Source organism: Cibotium barometz, chromosome 43 (genome assembly GCF_041138505.1).
Source record: "Cibotium barometz isolate CiBa-2024 chromosome 43, ASM4113850v1, whole genome shotgun sequence".
Lineage (NCBI taxonomy): Eukaryota > Viridiplantae > Streptophyta > Polypodiopsida > Cyatheales > Cibotiaceae > Cibotium > Cibotium barometz.
The window spans coordinates 11,715,614-11,733,057 of NC_141088.1; positions in this window are offsets into that span (position 1 = coordinate 11,715,614).

Sequence of the window (17,444 nt, forward strand, 5' to 3'; positions counted from 1 at the left end):
AGGGACTATCAAGTAGTATACTGAGCCTATGCTGAGTCAAAGATGTCGGTTCAACACTAATAAATCTAACATAATTATGTAGTGGCAGACTCTTGATATTGCTTAGTGTTTTGGTTTAATATTTTCAGCACAACGGCGACCATCCTGGATTAGACAAGCATTTCTCTTGGTGCCTTTCTGTCCCTTTTTTTTGGGATAGGGCTCTCTTCAAGAGTATGTTTGCGCACCCACGGTATGGATATTCCTTACTACACAAGGCATTGGTCTGGGAAAGGTATAGACCTCCCTCACCTACCATGAATAACAAGGCAATAGGCCACAAACATATACACTTTTCTTTTATTTTTGTCATGCCAATTTTTGTTATGGAATGTTTATTAGATTGTCCCTAAGCAATGTCGTAGTAAGGGCAAGATATCCACTGACGGTCCTATGATTAATTTAGTCTCTTTGTCCTAGGTCTGGAACTCTACCTTTAGCACAAACACTAATTACTTTGTATTGCTAAACGAGTAAAAACAATTACGGTCAAACTTACACTATCAAGTCTAAAGCCACTAGAATGCTATCCCTACTCTAGAGCAAAGGAGATGCATATTGCCATGCTTAGTAAAGTGAAATTTATAAACAAAAAAAACAAGCAACAAGAAAAATACAGAAAACATTAGAGATTGGCATGAGTTCACCTGTTTCTGTTAAAGCGCTGGTTGGTGAAGAATTATTTGCACTTGATTGTATGACTGTCAGTTGCGGTACTGAAGCGAAAGATGTAGTTTGGTGCTTGTATCTGTTTTATTCCGACAAAACAAACTAAAGAGAAAGAAAATTAAAAAGACAAAAAATAAGAAACATTAGTGCTAAACACCGGAATTGGCCGAGGGGAAAAACCCAATGGAAAAAAGTGCCCTGGCTTCTAGTTCTTATTAAGAGAGTACAAGTGCTAGTCTTGCACTGGGGGTGGATGTATGTCTGCATTCTCAGGTGGGTGGACATCAATAGCTTCAGGATGTAAAGATAACCCAGAACGTAATCCTACCCATGGAGAAGATGGCAAGGGAAGAAGTGCATCTTCACTAACATATGGTATGGGCATAGTAGGAAGGCTAAAGAGGCACCTATGGTTTTGAAACCGTTCTAAAGACTCACTCACATTGAGCCAAAACTGACATGTAGATTCATGGGGAAGAAGAACCTGCAAGATGGGAGGGGTTAGCAAATAAAGGGTGGCCTCGCGCCATGTTTGAGCTCTTTCCTCTTTCGGGAGTCTTTGTTGGTTGGGTCCACATGCGACGTCATAATTGCCCAGAGATTGTCATTGAGGTGTGACCCCCATGATCTGCTGCATCATACCAGTGCCATAGCGACGGAAATATGTGCGACACTGCCAACATATATGGGAAGCATTCCCCAATACCATACGAGCACAGTCGCGGTGGCAATGTGGAAACGGATGATGTTGCTGGTAGTATAACTCCACAAATTGTCTTCCACAGCAATCCTCACCCACTGGGGCATAAAAATATCGGGAGTGCGTCTGAAAAGGTGCAATGCTGTAGCCCCCTTGATGGTCAGGGTGAGTGCTATTTAGGTCCAAAGATGAACTGCATGTGTCCAGCCAAGTCTCCATTTGGTTATTCTACACAACACATAAGTGTTCAGATTTTTATTTTATTTTTTTCAATGCAAGTTGAACGAAGAATGCTAGTATGTACAGGCATGACGGTAATAGAGCTAATAGATTCGATAGATGAATTGCCAAAAAGTAGCTTTTGTAGTATGATAGCTCTTTCAAGAATGAGTTTTCTTTTGGATGTAACATTATGCAAATTGTTTATGGGGTGTTGACGTATGGCACAGGTTCCTTTTTGTTGGACTCTTTTTGGTACCCATTTCAGAGTACGTGCAAGAGATTGAAGTTTAGTCGGAGGTGAGATTTTAGCGATAGGCATAGGAAATGCATTGGGACAAATAGGAGGAGGTGTGAATGGAGATGTTTGAACACTTCTGAGCTTTGGCAACCATATGGCACCTATGTTCTTGCCATCCCATTGGGCTTTCAAAATTTTCTTGGGTCTTCAGAGTGCCCAACTCTAACACCTATGCCTGTAGACTTATGGTTGGTAATGTAATTTGATTAGGGAAAGAGTAGAATACCGATGACATTCCAAATAGCTGGAGTTGTAGGAAGAACGCTCTTTCCTTGATAGTCAGGGAGTCTACTTGTGTAGGAGCCTGATTGAAAGTTGTCGGCTTTGTAAGACAAACTTTGACATTGCTTGTGTTTTGAGGAATAGACTCTGAACTTGATTCGGTTGCAATATCCTCCTTCTGTTGCAATATCCTCCTTCTGCTTGTGTTTTGAGGAATAGACTCTGAACTTGATTCGGTTGCAATATCCTCCTTCTGATGTGTTGCCTTTGAGATAGAAGTGAGTAAAGGTACCCACTTGCCTTTTTCTTCCCATGTCAATTTGGAGTATCCCTTCCTGTTCGAGACCTTCTGATGATGTTCGATTGACGCGTCAGCTTGTGTTTCCACCTGGACTCTTTCAGGCTTGTGTTTCCACCTGGACTCTTTCAGGCTTGGTAAGGCGTGGTTTCTAGTATTGATTTGGTTTCTGTAAGTGAGGTGGTATTGACTGCTTTTGTTCTTGAGTAGATTCAGGAACATAATTATGTTTTGCTACAGTAGTCCCTGCATTCTTTTTTGGTAGCCACAAGGTAGTAGCACCCTCGTAGTAGCCTTGTGCGTGCAGAACCTTATTTGGGATCCACTGTTGTTGAGTGGTCTTGTTGGAGGTGAAACTGTTGGCTCTGGTGAACCTCCTCTTTAGCTTTGTATTCCTTGGATGTTCCTTGGCAGCATTGGGTCTTGCCTTGCGAGCTGCTTTAGGTAACCAGATTTGAATTCTAAGTGCTTCCCCCCTTCCGTAGCCTTGTGCATATAAGAGAGATGTTGGTACATGCCATCCCTGAGTATTGTCATTGTCATTATTCACCCAAATCATTGGATCTTTTGAGGTTGTCTCTATCACAGTAGTAGTAATGGTTTCCACCTTTTGAAAAGATGGGAGTGCCGAAGCACTTGATCCTGTAAGGTGAGTAGAATTTACCAACAAGGTGTATTGTCGTGAGTTCCAGTCCATACCGCATCTGGTGGTTCTAATCCATGATCTGCCCCTAAAACAACATCCACCACTGCTTGGCTCTTGTTAGCAACATAAAAAGTCACGTGCATAGATTGATCCTGAATGGACATATTAATACAGCACTTGCCTAGGGCTGGGGTTTCATCACCAGAGAAACTCTGGAAGTTCAATGATGCATTGGTGAGCAATGGTTGGCCTAATGATGTCCACGCTTCATAAGACAAAACATTGCAATCGGCTCCCGAATCTATAAGTGCAGACGCCGCAAAGATTGCTCTTTGAGTAGGGATCCTTACATCAATATGAAAGGGATCTACAAAGTCTTCATCATCATTCAAGTGGATGGCCATGATAGCTGCCTTGCGGCGCTCTCGTGCTAGTGCTACTCTAGCCTTAGCTTCTTCTTTTGCTTGACTTTGTAACAAAGCTTGAGCTTTTTTACGTGTCTGACTAGCATGTATGCGTATCAGCATATCATCTGTTAGAGGTTCTTCATAGCGCTTCAGGCGGCTACCATTGATGAAGTTAGTCATTGGCTCTCCATCTAAGGTTTCCAACCTTACTGCACCACTCGCTCGTTGATCACAAATGGACCAAGTCCTCGTATTTTTAGCTTGCGTTTTTGTTTCTTCAATGTGTAAAGCAACACTAGATCACCTCTCCTAAAGAGTCCTTTCTTCACATGCGTATCATGCCAACACTTTTGGCATCGTTTTTCAGCATACATGCCAATGACTGCCAATAGCCTGTCTTCATCTAGCCTCTCCAATTCATCGATCCGTGTAGAGAATTCATGATCCGTCCACTCAAGTTGTTTTGCAACTCGAAGTGTAGGTACAATAAATTCTATCGGAAGGATAGCATCCAATCCAAAAACTAGATTGAAAGGTGTCGTGCCTATGGATGTTTTGTAAGCAATTCGGTAAGCCCATAGAACTGAGTGAAGTTTCTGTTCCCAATCTGTTCTATGTCCCTCAACAATCTTTGTAAGTGCAGTGCAAAGAGTCTTGTTTGTGCTCTCAGCTTGACCATTTGCTTGCAGGTGATACGGCGCTGACCTCTTATGGATGACCATAAATTCTTCCAAAATAAAGGTAATGACTTCATTGATAAAATGCACACCTTGACTCACAATCTCAATAGGTAAACCGTAGCGTGTAAACACATGTTCGTATAAAAACTTTGCAGTGGTCCTAGCATCGTTTTTTACTGTGGCTTTTGCTTCTACCCACTTCGTAAGATAATCTGGCTACAATGATATACTCAGCATGTGTATGGCATGCTGGTGGTTTAATCGGTCCCACAAAATCAATTCCCCATTTGGCAAAAGCTCTAACCCCCATAATTGGTCTCAATGGCATGTCCTCATACTTGGCAGGAGGTTTGGCTCTTTGACATTGATCACATCGTTTGACATACTCTGTTGCATCATGAAAAAGCGTAGGCCACCATAGTCCTGACCATAGTATAAGTTTGGCAGTGGTTTCTCCACAGAAATGCCTAGCACCGGCCGTGCTTGCTCTTGAGCAACTAAGGTTCTCTCATGGTTCACAACTTGCTAGGTGCAGAGTTGGCTGCTTGTTCCCTTTGTATCCTTGCAATGTGATTGCAATCCAAAGTCACATGTGTGTAGTTCCATTTACAAAGCTGGCACCACTTCTTTGTTGGTTGATTGCCAACCAATGGTGCCAACCAATGGTGAGAAGATTGGGCACTGCTCGGTTTTATGGCTACCTCCACATCCTCCACAGACGTAGGGGCTTGTAGGTACAGTATGCATGTATGATGGTTGGGGTCGGTAGGAAGGTCTGTAGTATTGCCCAATCTTTTTCAATACTATCTCGGTAATCTGATCTGGATTAACTAATGGCACACTAGAGTCAGAGCCCTTCCTAGAGCTACGTTTATCGTCCGGATGACTATCTTGGTTTCCCATGCCAGTCATGTCAAAGTTGTCATCGTAATCCATGGCATCCATGCAACACTCATTGAAGATGACATGCTTCTTTGCGTACAAGTGAGCGTGAAGCGTCTTGTTTCGTAAGCCTTCCAGGAAGATAGAAATTAATCTTCCTTGGCTTGGCTTCTCATCGTCAGGGCATCAATTGATGTACTGCTTTAGCCTATTTACGCAATCTCGCACAGATTCTTGATCTTTTTGAGTTTAAAAGCGTAAATTTGAGCTACCGCATTGTGCTTAATTTCCATTTTTGAAAACGCAGCTATAAAGCTCTTTTCCAGCCCATCGAAAGATCGCTTTGCCTCACGCTCCAAAGTCTGAAACCATGATAAAGACTTACTCTGTAGCATCAAGCTAAATCCTTCGATTTGCGTATGCGTATCCGTGACTTGCTCCGCATGTATAGCTTGCTTAAAAGCTGCTATATGGTCATATGGGTCACCGGATCTGTCATACTTCTTGACAAGCTTTTGCAGTGCACAGATGGTCTCACTTTTCTAGAATATTCATCGTCATGTCTCCTATATGAGTCTCGGCCTCTAACTCTAGGCTCTTCAAATGTCAGTTCTCTTGGTCTATGGGGTTCTCTTGGAGGCACATATCCACTTGCTCGTGGTCTTTCTTCTCCCCTAGATTCTCTAATAGCCCCGGGTCTCCTCGTAGGATCAATTATTGGAAAGATTGGTCCTTTAGCAGTTGTTCGCATGGAAGGTGCTGGTCGTCGAGCCACACTTGGGGTTCTAGCCCATGGTGGTGCTAGTGTTTCTCCTCGAAAGGCAGATTCATCTGGACATGCCGTGTCTAAGGTAGACACCTTAGTGAAAAGGGGCCTTCCTTTCCATGTCATTTCCCTAACCTCTGGCCATTCAAGGGTTCTAAAGTCGTTCCCCCATCTATCATGAACACGCTTAGTGAAACCTTCTAGATACTCTACAGTTATTGTATGCGTGACTGGAAGCCAACAGTTTTTAGTCACAATGCTCACGCCAGCACCACCATCAAGGATTCCCTTTAGAGTTAATCCCTTGGTAGGAATGGGGAGGGTTGCATTAGATTCGTCCCCTTCAAAAGTACTGTCCCAACTTGTTAACAGGTATTTCCACGACCGAGTTTTCATCTAGGTTGGGTTGTAGTTCCCAATGTTTCTCCTCATCTTGAAGCGTGTCGGGTCTATCCATATTTGCAAATTGTGGTAGCCCCGCCTTTAGTTCTCCATTAAGAAATGCCCGAAGAGCTAAGAATAGCTCAGGATCTCCGTATAATTTGGATATGATCGTGGTCCTGATTTCAGAGGACATGAAATCCATTAGCTTGGACACATTCAACAGTACTTTTCGAGATATCGCCCCTTGACTAGGGACTGGTGAAGATGGAATCACTTCCTCTTCGATGGGGTCAGGCATTCCCTCACTAAACATTCTTTCTAGTAAGAAGGGTGTTTGCCCACTTCCGGATGTCCTATCCTCACTTTCTTCCCGAATGATACTCGGTATAGCTAACGGTTTATGGTTCCTGTGAGGCTGAACTTGCGTAGGAAACACGGTGTCTGGAATTTTGATTTTTCTCGGGTTTGGCTCCAGTTCTCTTTGTGTTTCTTCCACCAAACCCCTTAAGTGTTGCACTTGTTCAATCTCCTCAACTGGGTTTGGGTAAGTTCCAATCTTTTTCTTGAGGGTTTTTGGCCCATGTGGCTTGTCTTGGGGAGTCTCAGTCAGTTTGGGTGGTCGAGAGGGCATTAACTGACTTGGTTGTGGGGCCGAGAAAGTTTCCTTCTGTTTCCCCTTATTTATGTACTCGCTTGATTCTCCTTCATTGAGCTCCCGAGTGGGTTCCTCCCTTAAGGTAGTGGCTTTGGTTCCCATGGTTTCTATTGAATCAGAATCATCTTCAGGATCATTCATATACACGGGGTCGTCTCCTGTCCCTATGTTAGTCTTTGAACTAGGCTTGGAGCTCGTGGCATTAAGCGATCTCTTCCGCCGTGTTTTCTTTTTCTTTGCCTGAGCGATTGATGCAGTATCCCTCTCTTCAAGAATGTAGTTTTGATTTTGAAGCATTGACCGTGTAACTACATTCGCGGGTACAAACGGGTGTGGATCCTCGTGCTTGGTTGGTGACCTCAACCAAATTCAATGGCGTAATCTCGGGTGCATTAGGATTATGTGGACATTGAGCGATCAAATGATCTATGCCACAACGATTACATGTAAGTACCGGCATTCCCGATGTGCTCCCTTGATTTGGTTGCATTTGAGTAGCGATCTTCTGTAGCCTATTAGGGCACTCCGCTACACGATGCAGTCCACCACAATCATAGCATTGAAGAGGTGGTCTCCTCGCCAAGGTATGAAGGTTTTGCCCTCTTGTGGCGAGAGCAGCCGCTTGATATACAGGCTTGACTTGCTCGAAATGATCCTCCATGTAGTACTGGGGAATCATTTCAAACGTATCAATCCCATATGGAGCAGTGGGATCTATCTCCTCTTCATAATCCCCACACGCACTATGTGACTCACAACCCATCTGGTTTATTGGGGTAATCCTTGGATGTGGAGGTTGTGGTCCTAACACTGGCGGTGGTAATGGCACAGACTGGACTACATTCGGATTCCTTGGAACTATGTGCTGCGGTTGCTCGACAGGTTGTGCAGGCATTAGCGCGGGTACTTGAGGTGTGTTTGACCAGGCTAGTGGTGCCTGATTTGCCCAACATTCGCTTAAGTACTAGGCAATCTTTAGATTTATGGCCATACTTACCACATGCATTGCAATTCCCATTGAATTTGACTCTAAATGTGGGACATTCACTCGTGCTATGTGGTCCTAAGCACACCGAACACCATTGTTGCTCTCTCCTTGGGTACATATGGCTATTCTGAGGAGCTCGATTATGCTCTTCCAAGGAATCACACACGTGTTCAAAGACTTCAATGTGCTTCCTAACATCCTCGTTACCACTGAAGTTTTGAGTGAGCTTAGCCACTTGTACTGCCTTGCTTCTAGGTTCTCTCTCAGGCATGCCCCGCATGTTTTTCGCAATGGATCGTCCGATCGTTTGAGCAAACGCTGGGAGATCACCTAGGTGAGCAGGCATAGCTGGTGGAGGCACTTCTGGGATAGCCTGGCTGATAGGAGTTGGCGTTGGTCTGAGTATGTTGGCAAATGACGTAGGATATGATATGTGACTAGGCCTAGCTCCTCTTGGATAAGGGTTGTGATAAGGCGGTCGTGGAGCATACGCCATTGGCATACTAAGAGGCGTAGGAGCTACATGAGCATGAGTAGAGATAGGTACATAGGGTCGACTGGCACACACTGTTGTAGGTACTGTTCCACTAGGTAGCGGCGTCGTACTAACTACAGTGGTAACAGGTGCGCTTTCTGTCATGCTCATCATTGGGGTAGGCATTGTGGATTCCCTAATGGAAAGTTGAGCCAAGGTTGGAAAGCTAAAGTTACTGCTCGTGGGCTCAACCTGCATTGAGACTCCAGGCGAAACAACATATGAAGGGTCTATGGGACTCACCGAGGGAGTCTCCAATTGTGATAGGGTTGGTTGTTTGGCCTTGCCCGTATCCAAAAATCTCATAGGGCCAGTGGAAACTAAGTTCACTCCCCTATTTTGCCTCTCAAATTGGATAATTCTATGAATAACCTCACATATCATTTGTTGTTGCTCCTCTAGATTAGTGGCGCTAGATGTAGATCGTAGGACTTCTAACCAACCTACATGGTATGTGTAACCCGTGTATAGGTCAGTTAGAGTCTCTGTGTGTAGATCATATTCCCAATTTTCATTGAGAAATATCCCATCTAGACTTGGTGTGCCAAACGGTTCTCTTGAAGAGGACGCAATGTCACTTCTTATGGATTGGCTTCTAGGGACCTCTACTTTAGGGAGAGCATCGGAAGTTGGTAGCTCAGTAGGGCCCTCATTAAACGAAGTGGGTAGAATATCCACATGGACACTCTTTGGGAGGGTAGGGTCTACATAAGATGTGAATGGTGAATCTACTACCCCTCCTTCTTCATTTACTTCGCTTGTCGCATGTTCAGAGCGTGTAGCTCTACTAAAGGTCTCTATTAGACGACTAAACATGCTAGATCCGGGTTGTGGGGCCCACACTGGCATGTCTTGGCTTGTCTCCTCAGGGTTCTTGGTAAGGTGCCCTTCCATGGCTTCTGAGTCAGAGGACGAGTCACTATCCACTATTCGTGGATCTTGGGTTACACTCCCTTGGGTTCCAGCCGAAGGCCAAGATGCTAACGTGGAGGGATGGTGTGAGCCTGCGTAGACTGAAACGCTTTCTAGTGGCTCAGACTCTAGCACCTGAGTGTAGTGCATGTGACGTGGGTACCCTACGTGCGTTGGTAACTACCCTTAAAGCCCACACAAGTGGTTTCTTGGGTATTTCGCACCCCGTTTTTACTTGTTTTTAACTCGTTTTTGACCCCCTTACTTATGGTCGAACCTGGACTAGGGCGTGTGATAGCTCGAAACGAGCGTATCGTTCAAAGGATCCTAGTGTGCTTTACAGCACCGTGTTCGCCTATCCAGAGCTCCTGTGGTCCTCAAAACAGTTCGTTTCCCTTGGGGGGAAGGGGCGAAAGCCTATTTGCTTGTGGAGGAAAGGGTGAGGGCTTTATCCCACATGCTCACTTTACTCCTTGGGGAGTGGGCTACATATAGGGCACAACTTCCCATAAGCTCTCACTTGAAAGAAAGCTATGGAGGCTCACTCTCCTATATATATATATCAAAAGACCGAGACCGAGGCTGGGGTCGTGGGTCAATTGGGGTTTTTTCTTTTCAAAAATTTTTTCTCCAATTAAAAAATCTTTCCTCTCCACACGTTTGGTTTTTTTCTTTAAAAATAAAATTTAATTTTTTATTTTTTATTTTTTATTATTTTTTAGATTTTTTATTTTTTATTTTTTGAGAAAAGTTTTCTAGGGTTTCTTTCTAGGTTTCAGTCTTGGCCACGGCACGGTTCGCACACAGCACAGGGGGGGATTCAGAAATCCCCCCTCACACGCAGAAAACTAGATGACAGAATGCACGCCCACACGCGGAGCGGAAAAATAACAAAAGAAACAGAAATACAGAAGACAAATTGCAGAAACGAATTGCAAAACATAGAAACACCTCAACAACAAACACACAGACGCTTTCCTACAGTGTAAATTAAACTTCGCGCAGCAGCCCGAGCTGCAGACTGGAGCTTGGTGCAGGGCAACTCCCCGGCAGCGGCGCCAAAAATGTGCGCTTTTGTCGCACAGGTCGTAGCTGGGGACTTGCCGGACAAGGTATGTAAGCCACGAATGGCTGCAAGCATACAACCAGGGAAGGAAGCTCAAACAGAATGCAAGGGGTGTGTCACTCACCGCTCAACCGCCGCCTTGAAGGATTCCCGCGTCGCAGTGAAGAAGGAGCCACCGTCGCCGCTCTACCGCCTCTCCGCCGCCGTGCCGCTACACAGTGCTCGATCGCTCTCTCACTCTCTCTCTCTCTCTCACACACACGCAGGAGAAGGAAACCAAGGAGATAAGGCAAGAGCACTCTTGTATTCACAACACATGAGAATGAGGATTTTAGGGTTACATTTGACTCTTATAGGTGACTTGGCCATTCACACTTGGGCGCCCATACATGGCCGGCCGATCCTAACCCTTATCCTACTGATATTCAAGGTGCGCCTCTCATCGGCGATCACCCAATCCCTTCATCCTTAACATATGGTGCCGACAAGCCTGGCCCATGACTCAGAATATTTAAATTAATGACGTAAAACATAGTACGTCTGAATGTCCATCATAGGTTAACAATTGGGATTTATGCAAATACTTTGACCTTGATTGAGAAAATTTAAAAAATTTAAGACTTCAAACTAAAAAAAAATCCAAAAACAATTCATGGAGTGTCGGTATATGGGTATTTCATGACACATACAAGCTTTGTGCCTCCTAAGCCACCGAGAGAAACATCTTATGAAGTACTAGCTTATGGATACATGATATCGTCCTATACCTTCTAGAGTTGAATCAAGATATGCAACCACTATGGCTCCCCGAGCCAATGCAGAACCATCTAAAATAAGGGCCATTGAAACTCAGCTCTGTGATAAGGATAAAAATGACATTGTCCCCATCAAGACATTGCACTCAGAAGTCCTAGAATCAAAGAATGGAGAAGAATAAGTGAATCCCACAAGGCTTTGCTTGAACTTCAAAATGAACAAAGAAAGCATAGACAATCTTCCCTTATTAGATATAGGAGCAGGAAAAAACCTACTGGCATATGAGACATATAGGCCTTGCTAGGAAAACCTAACCTTGAGCCTACAAAGGAGCTTGTGCAAACCATTTTAGGACTTTATAATGATTGTGAAGGGTTGTTAAAGCTTTACTTTCACATAAACTAATTTTTTTGTCATGACTGTAGGTACCCTGATAGAAGAGGATGGATAGCTAAGCATGGTTACAACATCGATTGGAGGACAAGGATTGTGACTCTCGAAGGTGAGCAAAGAGCCATGAGTGTCCTTCTCCCAGAAGGAGAACTAGGAAAAATCTATGTGCAGAAGGAGAACAAGGATAAATTTTCTTGAAGATCTAAGACAAATCTTCTCATTACCATATTGGAGAATTTGGAAAAATCCCAAGACTTTGGGAATTTTATTTTTTATCTACTTTGTGGTGTTTCTTAAGCATACTAACTTGAAAGTTGTCGGAGAATGTGCATTTAGGACCTACTCTCTAAGCTCTTTCCAATGATATGTTACATGAGGGGGTTGTGACAAAATCTTTAAAATGTTCACCAGGGTCCCTTTTTTACAATCTTGCAAAATGGGAATTGTTATTTTTTTAAATTCTCTAATATGGTGTTCCTTGGAGATCTAGAAATTTCTCGCTCTATTACAAGCTGGTTTGATCAAGCCCTTAAGTTTGATTGTTCGGAAACTCTAAGCGTCATCATTGTAATAACCCCAACCCTTCCCAAATCTACCATAAACAAGGGCCAACAAGCCAAAAAGCTAGAACTAAGGTAGAGAAGTCCAAGCTTAAACCAAGGAAGAATGATAGGAGGAATCAAAAAATGGCCCAACAATCACGAATCCCTATGCAACCTTCACTTTACCACCATTTCCCAAGAATGAACTTCAATAGAAATAGGTATAGATTCCCAATGCCACTATCCCAAATCTATACCGGACTCCAAAGGGAAAATTGGTGTGAATTACCAAAGAGGGAAGAACAAGAAGAAGAAGCTCAAGAAAGGGTCCCATCCCACAAGGATGGAACGGTCCCTCAAAGCCCAAGGATTCTACCAAGACAAAGCCATATTTGGGCACCAAAATTGAAGCAAGCCAAAAGGTGCACCCACTAGGTAATGAGAAGAGAATAGTTTTAAAAATCATCATCAAGCTCAAGGAATATCCACCAATATATGTTGCACCCAAGCAGATATGGATACCTAAAAAGATTGATGAGGCAAGTCCAAGGTAGAAGCGCCATGGACTAAGAAGGACAAGAAACATCTCTAAAAGAAAATTCAAGAACTCCCATCGACCTCAGGTCTCCACCAGGAGAAACCATTGGAGAAAATCCTAAAATTTCCTACCCCCATGCCTACCCAAGAAGTAGAAAAGCCTAAACCAACTTAAGATCTCTGTTATGGCTCACCCAAACCCCCCTTGAAACATATCCAACAAAAAGATTACCTGGTAAACCACAACTGTTGTGAGGATCTTTCCAATGGCCGACGTAACCCTTGAGGTCTCCAATCTCTACAACTCCTTAAGAAGAAATTCCACCGCACCCCGACAGTGTTTATGCGTAAATGGATGCATAAAAGAAATTCTTTTATATTAAAAGAGTGATTTTCATCATAAATGATTTGTATGCAAAAACATGCAAGACTCTATTGCATAATGGGAGAGCCCTTTGTATTATGAGAGATATTCACTTATATACATGGCCATAAGTGTTCACACTCACTTAAACTGTGGCGGACTGGGAACTTTAGGCTCATAAGAGGCCTAATGCTATTACAATTACCACTCTCATAATATATCCATGAAGTACATCACTTTTTAGGACTTTATCTTAACTTGCTACTCTTGAAGCAAGAATCGCCATAAGTATTCCGTTGGACCATTACGGGTGCCCATCCAAGTTATAGATCTGGACACCATTGCTTCATATCTTGAATGTATGAACTTTTGGTGTATCTACCTTGACTCCTAGATATAAGATAATGGCAGTAGCTCTTGTTAACACTAGGAATGGGTTAACAAGATATACATGGCCATAAGTGTTCACACTCACTTAAACTATGGCCGATCAGGAACTTCGAGCTCATAAGAGGTCTAATGCTACTACAATGACTACTCTCATAATATATCCATGAAGTGAATCACTTGGTACTTCATCCTAGCTCACTACCACATGCTCTTGAGCGGAAATCACCATAAGTATTCTATTATTGGACCATTACGGGCGCTCATCCAAGTTGTAGATTTGGACACCATTGCTTCATATCTTGAATGTATGACCTTTTGGTGTATCTACCTTGACTCCTTGTTGATATAAGATAATGGTAGTAGCCTTTTTAACCCTAGGAATGGGTTAAAAATCTCTCAATTCCTTATTTCTTACATGGGCAGAAGCCTTATTCATGAAGAGATTGTTGTCGTCTACATCTCAAATCAAAGATCAAAGAAGGTAATAGCAACACAATCAAGTGTGTAACCCACTCCAAGGTCAAGTCACGAAGGCCAAAATGTGCCAAGGGCATAGGGCATAAGAGTAAAGATTCAGGTGGTGAAAGGCCAAAATGAAGTGTAAATCTTAAGCACAATTCACATTCTCTTCATTGTAATTTTAAGGTCTAGTCACTTGTGCTAGAGGGGAAAGCATAAAAGTCAAGTCAAGTCGCCTATGTGGGACACGATAGGCATAAGGTTCAAGTCTAAGTCAAGTTGAAGGAGTGGTAGACTGGTCCTCACAATCATTCACTACTCACAAAAGGAGAAGTCTCAACTCAAAAAGCCACTCAAGTTTCTGTGGATGGGGGGACACTAGTAAGCTATAGAAAGGAAACCTTTTACTCTTGGCCTAGTGTATGACCCATCACATGAGAACTCCCTACTCAATTACTTTTTGTATCATACATATATTTTAATCAAGCCTATGATACATCTCAAGGTGTCACATGATAAGGCACATGCAGTAGGCATGCTTTACATATTCTACCAATGCAGTTGAATAATCAATTGTGCTCATTCACATGCCAAGCATGATAAGGGTGTCACATGATAAGGCAAATATAGTAGGCATACTTTAATTATTCTACCAGTGTAGTTGAATAATCGATTGTGCATCATTCACACACCAAGCACCTAGGATAGAAACCTCGTTTTGCTAATAGCCCCATGGACGCCCACTGCTCTCTTGCATAGCATGCCATGAATGCATTGAGCATATCTAGGGCATTACATTACAAAGTATAGCATTAAGCACAAAAAGGACTTGTTGAGATCCAGGTACATACACTAGAATTCTAAGTCATGGATCTCAGCTTGACTTGAATTGGTGATCCAAGTGCCACATCATATAAATCACAATCCAAGTCAAAGCCCAATCGCAATTCAAGTTATATCCAAATCATGATTCAAGTCAAAGCCAAATCATGATCAAAGTCAAAGCCCAATCGCAATCAAAGTCAAAGCAAATCATGATTCAAGAGAAAGCCAAATCATGATCAAAGTCACTTCCCAATTACAACCAAATTCAAAGCCCAATCGATGATTAAAGTCAAAGCTTAATCGGTGATCAACATCAAAGCTAATCATAATCCAGGTGCCAAATTAACATAAATCATGATCAATGTCAAGGGGGCCAATCATGATCAAAGTCAAATCATAATCAAGGTGCCACATCATCATAAAGTGTTGATCCAAGTCATAAGTTGAATCGACAATCCAAGTTCCACATCATCACAAATTGGTGAACCAAGTCAAACTTGAATCGGCGATCCACCAGGTGCCATGTCATAACAAATCAGAAATCTAAGTCAAAGCTAAATTAAATCTCCAGTGCCATATCATCATCAATCTGCTTTCTTCAACCATCATGTGATTTAATCGTCTAATTCCTTCAATCATTAATGTGGAAATGTCAAAGTCAAATCATAATCAAGGTGTCACATTATCATAAAGTACCAATCCAAGTCATAAGCTGAAATCCAAGTGCCACATCATCACAAATCGATGACCCAAGTCAAACTTGAATCTGCGATCCACTAGGTCTCATGTCATAGCAAATCAGTGATCCAAGTCGAAGCTGAATCAACGATCCAGTGCCATATCATCATCATCAATCGTCTTCTTTCTTCAATCATCACATGATTTAAAATTGAATCAATAATTAAATCATGATCCATCAAACCAGTTCAACCTCAACAATGACTCATTCTTGAATCATGATCCAAGGTGGACTCATTGAATCATTGACTAATGAGGGCTAAATTATGATCTAAGTAAGTTGTGGCGATTTAACTACTAAATCATGATCTAACTATTTCCAGTCAGTCTCTCATGGTTCAAATCACAGATTGTGAGCCAACTACAACCTTGATTGTACAATCCATTTGACTTCAATCGTAGTGATTTACCCCTCTAAAGCCACATTAGTATGACTATAAAAAGTAAAAGAAACATATGACTAAAGAGGGAAAAGGCAAGGGCAAAGAAGATAAATCTAAAGATACATGCCCTCACATCATTGTGAAATATTCCTCATTGAACTCTTCCAGGTGGGCATGTCGAACATCTTCCAACCATTCTCAATAAACCCTCTACTTTGACATGACACCATCTGTAACTTTTCGCTTAACCCCATGTAACTTTCTTCTACTTCTAAGGATGGAAGAAATTCTAGGCAAGGGGAGATATTACCTCAATATATACTCATTGCACTTTTGTAGTTTCTCACCCTAGCTTAGTGGTTCACATTATGCATGGGCCATGGGCCCACTTTTGTAATGGAAGGCTAACCATATAAGGCTTATATATGCATGAGAGTCTATTTTGGGAACCCCATAAGTGTTGGGAAGAAGTCGGGCAAAGCCATTTTTATATAAGTGACTTATCATGATGTGAAGGACACAATATCTTCTAGTGAACAAGCTTCTTTCTTCTTCTCTAAAGTTTCTATCTTTTTTCTTTTTATTGTTTGTATGCATGTGCTGATGGATTGCTTGTGTGTGGTGAGCAATGTGTGCATGCTTGCTTTCATATGAGTAGCTTATAGATGCTTGGATTAGGAGTAGGGAGTGGATTCAAGCTTTCTAACTTATCCATGGTCGATGGAAGGGTCACTATAAAGGATTGAAGGAGGCTCAAACAACCCTCAAACTAGAGGGATTGACATGCCTCTAGGTTTCTCTTACCACTCTTCCTAATAACAAGGGACTTCCATACTTCAAGAAATAGGTCGGCAGATGATGACGCCTAGCTTGGGCTAGAAGGCTCACTTGGAGGTGATTCAATCCAAGTTGATCCTAAGAGAGTTTGAGAGTATTCTTACGATGTTCGATCAGTCTTAGGTTTGTGTAGTTACTATAGAAAGTTTGTAAAGAATTTTATATATATTGCATATCCACCTACCAAACTCCTAAAGAAACTAAAACCTTCCATTGGTATGAGAGCGATAAGAGAAATATTTTCAAGCTTTGAAATAAGCTCTCGCAAATGCACCCATTACAACTACCTGACTTTGATAAACCCTTCTTTGTAGTTATTATAAATTGATGCTAGTGTTCATGGCATTGGGGCAGTTCTTATGTAGGATGGGCACTTTATAGCCTATGAGAGAGTTGCAACAAGTGAAAGGCAGTAGAGAGAAATTATAGTGCTTTTGATAAAGAGTAAACTGATACTATAGTGCATGCTCTAAAGATTTGGAAACACTATTTGATGGGATCAAATTTTTAATTAACAAATCAGCAGAGTGTCAAGCACTTGCTCTCTCAGCACACCTAATCTCAGATAGATATATTGAATGGACATGCTTTATTCAAAAAAATTAGTCCATGATATAGTATCAACCTAGAAAATAAAATGTAGTGGTTGGCACTCTTAGTAGGAGACCAAGTATTAATCATATTTCTACCATCATTGAGAGTGAACCATTTGAATCTATGAAAGATACATATGCAAATGATCCTGACTTGTCTAAGATTTATATTAATATAGTGATAATGGTTGGAACCCTAAGGGTAATTATTCTCATCACAAAGTTTATCTCCTTTATGAAAAGAAATTATGCATAACA